Below are 11,794 nucleotides of genomic sequence, written 5' to 3' on the forward strand. Positions count from 1 at the left end.
TGAAGGAAGATTGAATGTATTCATACGCACCAGATTTGGTGATTGGGTCTTCTGTGTTATGCGTAAATATCATTCAAATCAATCAATGCAATTTAATAGGGGAAAAGAAAGTGAATGTAAATATATGTAGTTGATCACGGGTAACTAAGGAAATGAATACAAAAGTTGTAGTTTTTTATAATAATCTTAGAATCATTTTGTAAAAAAAAAAAATCTTGTCATCCTGTCCTTTTATTTCGTTTTTTTTAGTTGAAAATCGAAATGGAAAATTCTAATAAATGAAAACATATATAATACATTTGATTTTTCTTCTTCTTTCTCAATCAGATATAAGTTATCTTGTTCAATCTGGTATTATTATTACCGACGAATAAACATATTTTCAACTGGTGTGCCTTTACATATTTTTTTTCAAAAAACTTTATTTTTCAATTAACACCACGTATGTAAAGGAAAGGCAGGGGGTCTCACAACTTCTAAACATTACCTTCTGGCGAGACATGTGCTAAAAACAATATTATCAGCTCGGAAAATGGTTTGATTGGTTTGAATAAGAAAACAACTAATTCGCATATCGAGGTTCACAGCAAAATCATATACTTATCTAATCACATTTTCTGCCGATTTGTTTATTCTGTTTTATTGTTGTGCAAAAAACATTCTAAAAATTACCCCCTTGCGACTACCTGTACGATCGACAAAAATCTCCAGCATTCTTCGCCCCCAGGGAGCATACTTGTAACAAAGCTCCCAAATAAGGGTACTTATGCTTCCTTATTCTGTTTTCAAATGCCTATTTGAACAAATTATCCCGGCTAGTTAACAATGATAATGTAGAAATTATGAAGCGACGGAGCGGAGTGGAACCAGGGGCAACCGAGTTCAAATCAGTCTACGTAATCAATTGCGTCATAAACTCTATTAATGTTAAATCTTGAAGTGATGAATTTAATGCGCAGTACACAATGTTTTTCCTAGGAAGAGCCAACTGCCATGTGTTTCGTGGCAAACTTTTGGATTTGGAAATATGTTTCAATTTAAACATACATTCCTTTAAAAAAATCTCGACGATTCTCAATAGCAATTGTCGTAACAAGCAGAGCAAAATATCAATTCTAAAAGGCATATTACACGGAAACACACCGAGTGCGTTTCTCAGCATGCTGTACGAAATGACTGTCCTTGATTGGCAAAACTCAATATTTGACGAAAGTATGTTCTGTCTGTCACAGCATTTGGAGAGACGAATACATGTATGTTCAAACTTTAAAAAGACTTCACTGGACACACTTTAAAGTGTCGACTTAAATAACAGTAACAATGCGTTTGCATGCGTTTTTAAACGAAAATCATGCGTGTTTTACCGCCTGTATTTGCCAATCGCTGCCGTTGACGTCCGTTTATGTTCTTTGGACCCGCTTCACAAACGGAAAACTACCGGGCGTGAAAAGGAAAAGTGGACTGACTTTGATGTGGCCGACACACAGCCGTTTGTAGAGTTAGGAATCTTTGGGGTTATCAGTTTCTTTGTGTTACATATTCGTTTTCAAAATTGTTAGTTGTCATTTATTCGAACGGTCAGGTCCTTTCTTAGTGTAAAGCGTTTGCAGAAATCAAACGTACTTTATCCGTTTTATGCGCTCCTGTACAGTAATCTTTAGGACCTTCACCAGTGGTAGGGCCATTGTTCACAAGACCGGTACGGTGGCATTAGATACAGCCACAATAGTAAAATTCACCATAACCGTTAGCTAAACCATGGACAATTATCATCTTGATGGCTAATTGAATATATTTAAAAAGTTGGAATATAGTATAATACATAATATGTACATGTTATTGTGTAATGTAGAAGCATGTCCAAAAAATGTGTGGGTATTTCATCTTTTGATCACAAGAAATAAATTATCATAGGAAAAACCACATGGTGTGAAAAATATATATACTCGTAGGTGGTTTTGAACAAATAGTTTCTATAAATGTTATCAAATGGATTGATTTTCTATATCTTTACATTGCAAAAGGCCCATGGGGCACATCGCTCACATGAGCAACGATGTCTTGTTGCTCCAAGTGTATTATTGCAGGTACATGTAGCTGGTACATGTAGCTTCACTGTGTTAATTACAATGAAATGACATTCCATATGGTGATGGTATAAAATTCTACAAGTTTTCTTAACTAGTTTATTTTTTCACCTAATTTATTTGAAAAATAAACCTTATTTAACAATATTATTCTATGTAAAATTTGAACACCCCTTTCTGGCTCCTTTCTGACATTCGGAAACTATTGTTTGAATGAATATAAAAATTCTGGAATTATGATGTGACTCGATGAAAATTCTGTATACTAATCTAATAAGATTGCTTATTTATGTATTTTAAATACAAATTGTGTCCTCTTTTTCATAATATGTCTTTTACTGCTGCATACTGAAGATTCCTAATTAATCGCGAGAAAATAATTTCCACATAAAATTGCGTATAAAGAAGCAATCATCGCGGACTTTAAAATTTCGCTTTATTTTTTCAAAGTTGTTATATAATAATTGCCCACTATCCCGTCAGATTGTGGTGACCATTCATGTACATGTGAGTGGGTATCGTGTAAACTAATCTAAAATATCCTCGTACAAGTTTCCTTTTGCACATTAACTGTATAGATTCAAAAAGGAAAAATTAGAACTCACATAAACACACTCGAAATTAAGACTGTCTTCTCTAACTCTATGTTTAAGCAAGGATATTTTAATCATCCTCACATTTACTTCGACTGATATTAATTTCATACAGGAAAAGCTACTAGCTATTTGCTTAATATATTTTTCTGCATACTGGTAATCCAAAGTAAGTAATCTTAAATTTACTGATTATCAGGAAGCTTATGATTAGTTTCTGAAAAGGCTATCGGGTTGTTGAGAAAAATATTTTTAAAATAATCCATCTTATCTTCTCTCTTTCCGAAAAATCTCCCCTTTAAGGGGGCATTTGTGTAAACTTGAAACCCATTCACCCAAGTTTGCTTTGTGCCATGTTTGTTTTGTTTGAAGTTGGCCAAGTGGTTCTGGAGAAGAATATGAAAATGTACGATAACCACAAACGACAACGAGACAACAACAACAGACAACATATAATTTTTGACTAGAAAAGCTCACTTAAGCTTTGGCTCACGTAATCTAAAACGATATTAAAACTGTTGAAAATTGTGATTTCTGGCTGAAATAAAACTGCGTTTACTATATATATAGCAGTAACTATGCATCTTTATGTGTTTCCAGCAAATCTCATGCGTGTTTTTGTCCTGTATTTGAAGTCATTTGTATTTGGCCAGTCTGCTTCCGTTGACGTCCGACATTACAAAACACGTCGGACTGGCTTTGATGTGACCAATACTGAGCTGACTGTCTACTGTTAGAATAGAATTTTGTAACAGTAAGATTCTCATGGGTTACGTATTTGTTTCAATTGCTAATTGGTCGTCACTTGAACGTGAGACATGTTAGGTGATCGTTCATAGTGCCCTTCTGACATAATTTAATATAAACAATAAAATATACATCATGACTTTTTAAAGTAGTCATAATGCAATTTTCATTGTTGAAATTAAAATATGTCGTCATAATGCACATTTTGATTATTAAAATTAAAATATGTCATCATAATGCATCTTTTAATTGTTAAAATAAAAAATATGTCTGATGGACACTACTTCAGAACGTTTGCGATAGTCAATTGGATGCTATCAATTTTATACGCTTCAACTCGGTGATCTCAGAAAACTCCATCAGCAGTGAGGTTGACATTCAACAGATTACGTTTTGACGCCATTTTGTTGATTCGTTTGAAGAGCTTTAGGGTTATATGATACAACATAATTTGGGCATCAGAGATAGGCAGGTAGAAGCATGTCCAACAAATAGAATAGTGTTGTGTGGGTAGTTCCTTTCTTAATCACCTGTAACAAATTTTCACAAATTATCACAGGAAAAACATCATGAGTAGGCAAATAGCGAAATTAAAATGGATTGGTTTATACCAGTTTATATGACGAGAGGCCTACCGGCCACATCGCTCACCTAAGCCGCAATGTCCATTTGTCCCAAGTAAATTACTGCAAGTAGGTGATAACTTGTTTTGATAACTGGTTTAAATCCGATAAGTTGGCATGTCAAACGGTGATGGTATGAATTCTATAAGTTTCATTTAGTAGCTAATGATTTTAGATAAATTCAAATATTTAAAGCATATTTGTTACTTTATTTTTTAAATGTAAATTTGGAACCCCCCCCCCCTTTCCTCATTGTAGGCCCTCTCTGATATTTTCTGCAGTAACTAGGGTCATATTTGTTTTACAAGTTAAAGCCTACATTTTCTTGAGAAAAACAATATTTCTGTCATAAAATTGGCTTCCCCTCTCAGATTGTGATCACAAGAAGTTATCTTATGAACAAATCTAAAACATCCTCATATTAGCCCCCTTTCAGGTTAGTTTTACAAATTAAAAGATTTCATTTACTCAACACAACATGTTTTAAATGTAAAATTGAAAATGAATCATCCCCCGCCCCCACAAGGTTCAAGATTTGAAGAATTTTTATTATCTCCACTTGTACACATAATTTAATATCGTTCCATTCGCATCATCTCCAAAGAATTTTTTTCTATGTAAATGTAGAAACCAATCTTCCCCATCCGGAACAAAATCTCTTCTCTTTAAGCGCAGTATTAAACCATTAATAAATTTGAAACATCCTCATATTTATTCGACTTAATAGTTTTTTTATTACTGTCCTAGAATCAACTGGAACTACTTGCACAATCGAAACTGAGACTATAATTTTCTAATTTCTTTTTTAAAAAATTTAAATAGTTTATCAAACTATAGCGTTGGACAAGAGGCCAATTTGCCATATCGCACATCAGACCATCAATTTCATCTGCCGGTGTAATGAAGAATAATGACCCCCGTAGAATAATGACCGGGGGTCATTTTTCTACGTAGAATAATGACCCCCCTAGCTGAAGAATAATTGGATTTTTCTGAAGAAAAAAGACCCAGGGGTTATTTTTCTTCATGTTAAACATAAAGAAAAATGACCCCCATAAAAAAATGACACCCCCCCCCCCCCCGTAAACATGAATAGAAATTGGTTACCCCGTATCCAAGAAATGACTTTAAAATTACTTAATTGTTCACTCTGTTTAACTGATTTTGCAGTTATAAACACCGAACTTGTAAATAAATCGCTGTATATAGTTTTTCATATTCGTAGCAAGCACACGCAAAACACTCTAACGTTATTGTTAACAGTTACGTTACTTTTCTCGTCGACATACGGCGGGAAATGACGCAAATAAAGAAAAATTCATACACAATGAGGATATTGTGTGATAAGTAACGAACAATAATCATTAAAGAATAATTGTTGTAATGATATAATAATGATAACAATGAAGCAATATTCATTGGTGAATGAATTGTCAATCGAAGAATGATACATGTATATATCTTTATGGAAAAAGACTAAGGGGCAGGTAACGTAGGAATATGAATACTTCTTATTTACATTTCTTGGGGAAAGTGATTTTTTAAAAAATCATTCTGCGTTAGTTTTGTTTTCTTCTACGTAATACATGAACATCAATATTCTAAACAATTGTTGTAATGTTGTTTTGTGATCATGAATAGACTTTATTCTTTTGGAGCAAATTTGTGAAGAGCACCTGACTATAGTAAATCTAAATAGATAATAAACACTGATTGATTATAATAAGAAAAGATTGTTTCTAAAAGCGTTGATAAGAGGTTAGGACCCATGTTAGGGGTTTATATCCCGCTTGATTTTGATCACACGATCTTTATTGTTTCCAAAGTTACCCATGCTCATACAAACTATTGAAGCATTAATCATCTTGATATCAACTAAACTAAAGTATGCCGAGGATAAAGTAAAATATATTTTCTGTACGAGTACTCTCAGTACTTTGACGATTTTCCTCATTGGCCGTTAACCTCTACTGGCGTAATGGCTGCTGTCAGTGCCTACAAATTTCAGCTTGGTTATAATGCCTAACAGTGGAGTAAACTTTTCAAAATTTTGGTTTCATCATTAATTCTGGGTGATGAACTTGTATACCCAGCAGTTTGTACTGTAGAAATCCTCAATGCAAGTATAATTCATGAACAATATGAAAATATAGAAGATGCGAAGACGAAAGTGCTAAGTTGCGAAGGCGAAGAAGTGATACTACTATTGCTTCTTCGCCTTTGCAACTTCGCACTCTCGCCTTCGAAACTTTGCGCTTTCGCCTTTTTAGCTCACCGAGACGAAGTCAATGGGAGCATATGCTATACCCCCGGCGTCGGCGTCCGGAGCTGGTTAAAGTTTTAGTTGCAGCTCCTGTTTCTAAGCTATTACTTGTCCTTTCTTCACCAAAATTACATGCATGATGCATCTGGACCTACTGAATCTGGTTCCTATAACTTTCAGATGCTGGAGGAGGTTTAGGTTTTGGGAGCAGGTTAAAGTTTTTTTGTTGTATGTGCCCTTTAATAGCAATATCTAAGTTACTGCTGGTCCGTACTTCACCAAACTTGCATGGATGGTGTGTCTTATGATACTGATGCACCTGACAGGCTTGAATGCTGAATCAGAGCCATAGGTTTATGATTCTTGATGAGGTTAATTTTTTGGAACAGGTCACATGTTTTATAGATGATAGCTTGCATAGTTGATTTAACTATATTATAAATGAAACGTAGAGGTTTCTTTAGATGCAGAGCCTGATCTCCGCTAAAAAGGATGCTAGCGAAATCTCCTACCTCACTCAAACCTGCTTGATAGATAGATGTGGTTGTTGTTAAATGATGTAACATGATTCCTATGATATAGTATTGTATGATTTGAAACACTTTTGTTTAATAGGATGCAATATTAATACCACATGTTATATTGTAAAACGTTATATGATACGATAAAATATTGTATCAATTTTTTTTTTATATTTTATGATATGATATTGTATCGTGATATTGTTATGTATAGTATTAATTTTTATGATACAATATTATAAAAAAGCGTATCATACGATATTGTATGATATGATATTGGTTTATATGATATATTATCATATCACACGAAATTGTATTTTATGATATTTTAATATATTTTATTTTGTTTTCCCATGGACTTAAATGTCACATTTTCATTGGTTTAAACATAGCACGTGATTGCCTCATATATCTCTATATTTGTTCTGTGAGAAATAATATTAGGCAATATGGCCGTCATTGGTCGACGCTTCGCTTACTCATTTCGACTTTTCATAGTATTTTATACATAAACTGCATGTTGTAAGTTCTTAAAGTATTTGGAGTTGTTGCCCTTTGAAATTCTTTAAAATTAGAGTAGTTGCCCTTACAATATTGACGTCACATTGTTTTGTCTGGAACAGAACAAAATGGCAGCGTCGAAATTTGCTCAAATCTCTGCAGAGGAAAGGGAGAAAACATTTGAAATTGAATAGCAACAAAACATTGTAAGTAAACATGGGTAAAGCAAAGATTTTGAAAGAGTATTTGAAAGGTGAGATGAAAATTTTGAGTTTAAATGAGTTAAATTGGACGAGAAGTAAGGCATCTTGTACATGGCTTTGAGTAGATCATCGCTATTTGTGAATAAATATGTCGCTTGATAGTCCTCGAGAAAACAAAACACTTATTAGGTTAGTTACTGACTCACTACGGAAATATATTGGGTTGATCAATCTCATAGAAGGCTCGGCTTCGCCTCGCCATCTATGAGATTGATCAACCCAATATATTTCCGTAGTGAGTCAGTAACTAACCTAATAAGTAATAGTATCATATGATACAATGTGTATAATATCATTGCATTATATAATATTTTACTTTATCCCATGGTATTGTATCATTTAATATGATACAATGTTCTTTCAAATTATATTGTATTATATAATACAATATCAAATTATGTATCAAATATGATACAGTATCATACAATACAATATCATACTATAATATTTATATTCACTTTCTTTCCCTCAATTAAATTGCATTGGTTAATTTGAGTGATATTTACGCACAGCACAGAAGACCCAATCACCAAATTTGGTGCGTATGAATACATTTAGTATTCTTTTAGTTTTTCTCGAAGAACAGGAACTGACTCTTCTCGCGACTTCAAACCGGATAAGGACCTTTTATTATACTTACGCTGATAAATATTTCATTGATGTAAATATATGTTGACAGTTAAATGAATTCAATTGATTAATTTCTTAGTTTACCAAGAGCAAATTCATTAAATTACAAAAATAAAATTGTGTTATTAGAATTTTAAAAGCTGTGCACTATTTTTGTCAGCATATTTCAGCTGTTCCAGAGGCAATTCCGTTAATTTCGCATAACTCGTTGAATAAGACAGAGCTTTTTAAAAACAAATCATATTTGCGGGAAGGAAATACATGTTTAAAAAACGTAAATATAAGCATTGATTCATTATTTTTTTATAACTGCAACGATGAGTGCTAGCGCGCGTTATACTATTTGTATGCACACACCGTTGCAGTTATGAGACCACATCTTTCAAAAAATAATGATTCAATACTTAATTATACAATATAAAAACATATGTTTCAATGTTGTGATGTATTATTGCAATATGATATTGATTCATATAATACTATATTGTATTATGTTTTATGATATTCTATTATTTGATCAAATACAATTATAATGTATAACACAATACAATGTCATATCATACGTTACAATATCATATCTCACAATTTTTTACGGTATTTTATGGTTTTACATGATATATATTGTAGGTATGATAGGATGCAATTTTAATTTAATTTATATTATTGTATTGATTAACATATGAACTTATGCTTATCATAAAAATTTTTAACAAATGATATACGATATTATGTTAAAACATAATCCATGAATATCCAAGATCATAAAGGATGGTTTTCATACAATATGATAAAGGTGGTCTCATAAAGGTGATGCCTCGTCTCGCGGAGCTTTCCATCGTTGAAAGGGTCCGAGGCATATTTTGGAATTTTTTTTTTTATAAAATTAATAAAATTAAATTATCCAGGGGGATAGAGTCCGGACTCCCTCTCCCGTTTTACTGCGTAAAATGATTAATATTGAAATATTGAATTTTCCGGGGGGGGGGGGGGGGGCGGACCCCCTCTCCCCCTCTAGATCCATGCATGAGCGAGGAGTGTCGCATAATGAAATTAGAATGTTACTGTGTTTGGTCCACGGTAAACAGACGGCTGGTAAGTGACAGGGGTCTGGAAGTGCATATGTATACATTGTGGCGGACATTTTATGTGGAGTATATAATGATTAGGCATAGCCAGCACTGGTAAACATATTTGTTACATGTTCACATTAAAATATTTATAAACATTCATAGTAAGCGCGATGGCCTAGCGCATGCGTACCAAATAATAGCATGAATTAATCGGAAAACCTTGGCGAGTACGGTGCCTATATTAAATTCTATGTAATCGACCGAGACTTGCTGAATGCAATCAAAAAAGGCGAAGGCGAAGATGCGAAGGCCAGAGTGCAAAGTTGGGAAGGAGGGATAGTAGTGTCGAAGTGGCCCTATCGGAACACCATAGATATATGTAAATGTAATGGTTAAGATGATAACCATACCCCGATGCAATACCTCAATATCTTGTTATAACGGAAGGATTGTTATTTTCCAAGATTTACCCCTTCTTTCACTTTAAGTTTATTTGAATATGAATTATAATTTTTGTTACTTTCGGTAACTGCAGCAGTAAAAATTAAAATTGTGTGAAGACTATTTCACAAATAATAAAAAAATATACTGAAAAACTTTAATCTACAAGGGGGTCATTATTCTACAGGGGTCACTTTTCTTCATGTGGAGTGTGCTCATTTTTATGAAAATGACAGTTATTCTTCAGGCAAAGGGGTCATTTTTCTACGTAGAATAATGACCGGGGGGGGGGGGGGTTATTTTTCTGCGTAGAATAATGACCGGGGGGTCATTATTCTACGTAGAAAAATGATTATTCTTCATTACACCGGCAATGTATTGCTTACTATTCTAGCTTTAGATTACATAGAGTGTACTGTAACTTTAGTCCAACACAAAATGCATTGAAAAATGAATTTAATCCAAAACAACTTTAATCTATGTTGGACAATCAAAGGTAGATATATTGTTGAACCAGAGCAATTATTTATAGTGAACCGGAAACTAACTAATCTACATAGTCAGATTTGACTTTGATTTTATTTCAAATACTTTTGAGTATATGTCGTTTTCAACGTTGCTACGATTTAGTCAATATCAGTTGATAGCTAGAGTACCCTGAATGTTACTTTGTAAGCACAATAATAGACAGAGGTTCTGGTCAACATTTAAAACAAAATGCTGCATCTCCTCAAGCTTGAGAGAGAGAGAGATAGAGAAGAGAGAGAGAGAGAGAGAGAGAGAGAGAGAGAGAGATTTTTTTTCTTTTCTGTTGTAAAATTCCAAAAAAGGAGGCTGGAAAACGGACAAAAAATTGTGAAATTTCGCTTTGAGAAAAGAAAATCCAAAATCTACAATTAAAAAAAAATCTTATTCCCTTATTTATATTGAGTATCATATACTAGTATCTTATACACAAACACTTATTTGCATGTTACAGAAAAAACATTATTTCTTCCATCAAATAGAAATGTATCGCCCTGATTTTGAATAGACAATGAATAATATTATATAGTATATCTAATAGTTTATGTTTTTCTTGTATTTTAAAAACAAGATTGTGGAGGTAGTTCAATATTGAATGTATTGGGCGGCCTCGGGTTTAGAACAAAAGTCTCAATGTGAAATGTCCTGGTGTAGATTTTACGTTTATACCTACCCAGTAACTATTGAAGCACATTCACTTCCTAAACCATGTTAATTTAAGTATATGAAGAAACCATTAAACATCAATTGATAAATCCAAGATAAATCCAATTCTGATTCCAACATGGGGAAAACATATCATTAATGGCCACATGTCAACAGTATGCTGGTTTGATTTAACAAACAACTTATTCGCATATCGAGGCCCACAGCGAAACCATATACTTTTCTCATCACAATTTCCGCCGATTTTTGTATTCTGTTTTATAGCAGTGCTGATTGTGCCGATCAATACTCAAAAGATTCAATCACCAGCGAGTGTGGTATACAGAATACAATCTATGAAGCGGCAGTTAACAGTGATGGGGGAATTTGATTTAAACGCCTTGGTCATATTCTCATAATTTGGGTGTTTATGGCGAATAATCGATATATTCCTAACAAAGATTAATGCCGAATCGTGCTGTTGTAGTGTAGGCTATTTTGGAAATTACAATTTAGGCTAAATTCCATTGTATTCTTCTTTTACATTTTGGAAGTGTTTATAAGTTTTTTGTTTTCTATCTTAAAAATTCGAAAGTTTTCTTTTGTTTTGTATCTTAACTGAAAAATTTACATCTGCTTTTATTTTGAAAATAAACATTTAAGAAAACTTTAACCATATTCTTAAAAATTTAAATCTCACAACATAAATAAAACGACATTTAAAAATGCATTTTTTTCGTTTCGTTCAAAATTTTTTGGCATACAATAAAGGTTTTGACGTAAGATATTGAACACTGTAAAATTCACCACTTGAAATGTGCACCTCAAACGATACAGCATAATTATATTAAGTATAATTCTTTAAGAAGAAATCAAGTCGAAAAA

This window comes from Crassostrea angulata, chromosome 3 (assembly GCF_025612915.1).
Source record: "Crassostrea angulata isolate pt1a10 chromosome 3, ASM2561291v2, whole genome shotgun sequence".
NCBI classification, from domain to species: domain Eukaryota; kingdom Metazoa; phylum Mollusca; class Bivalvia; order Ostreida; family Ostreidae; genus Magallana; species Magallana angulata.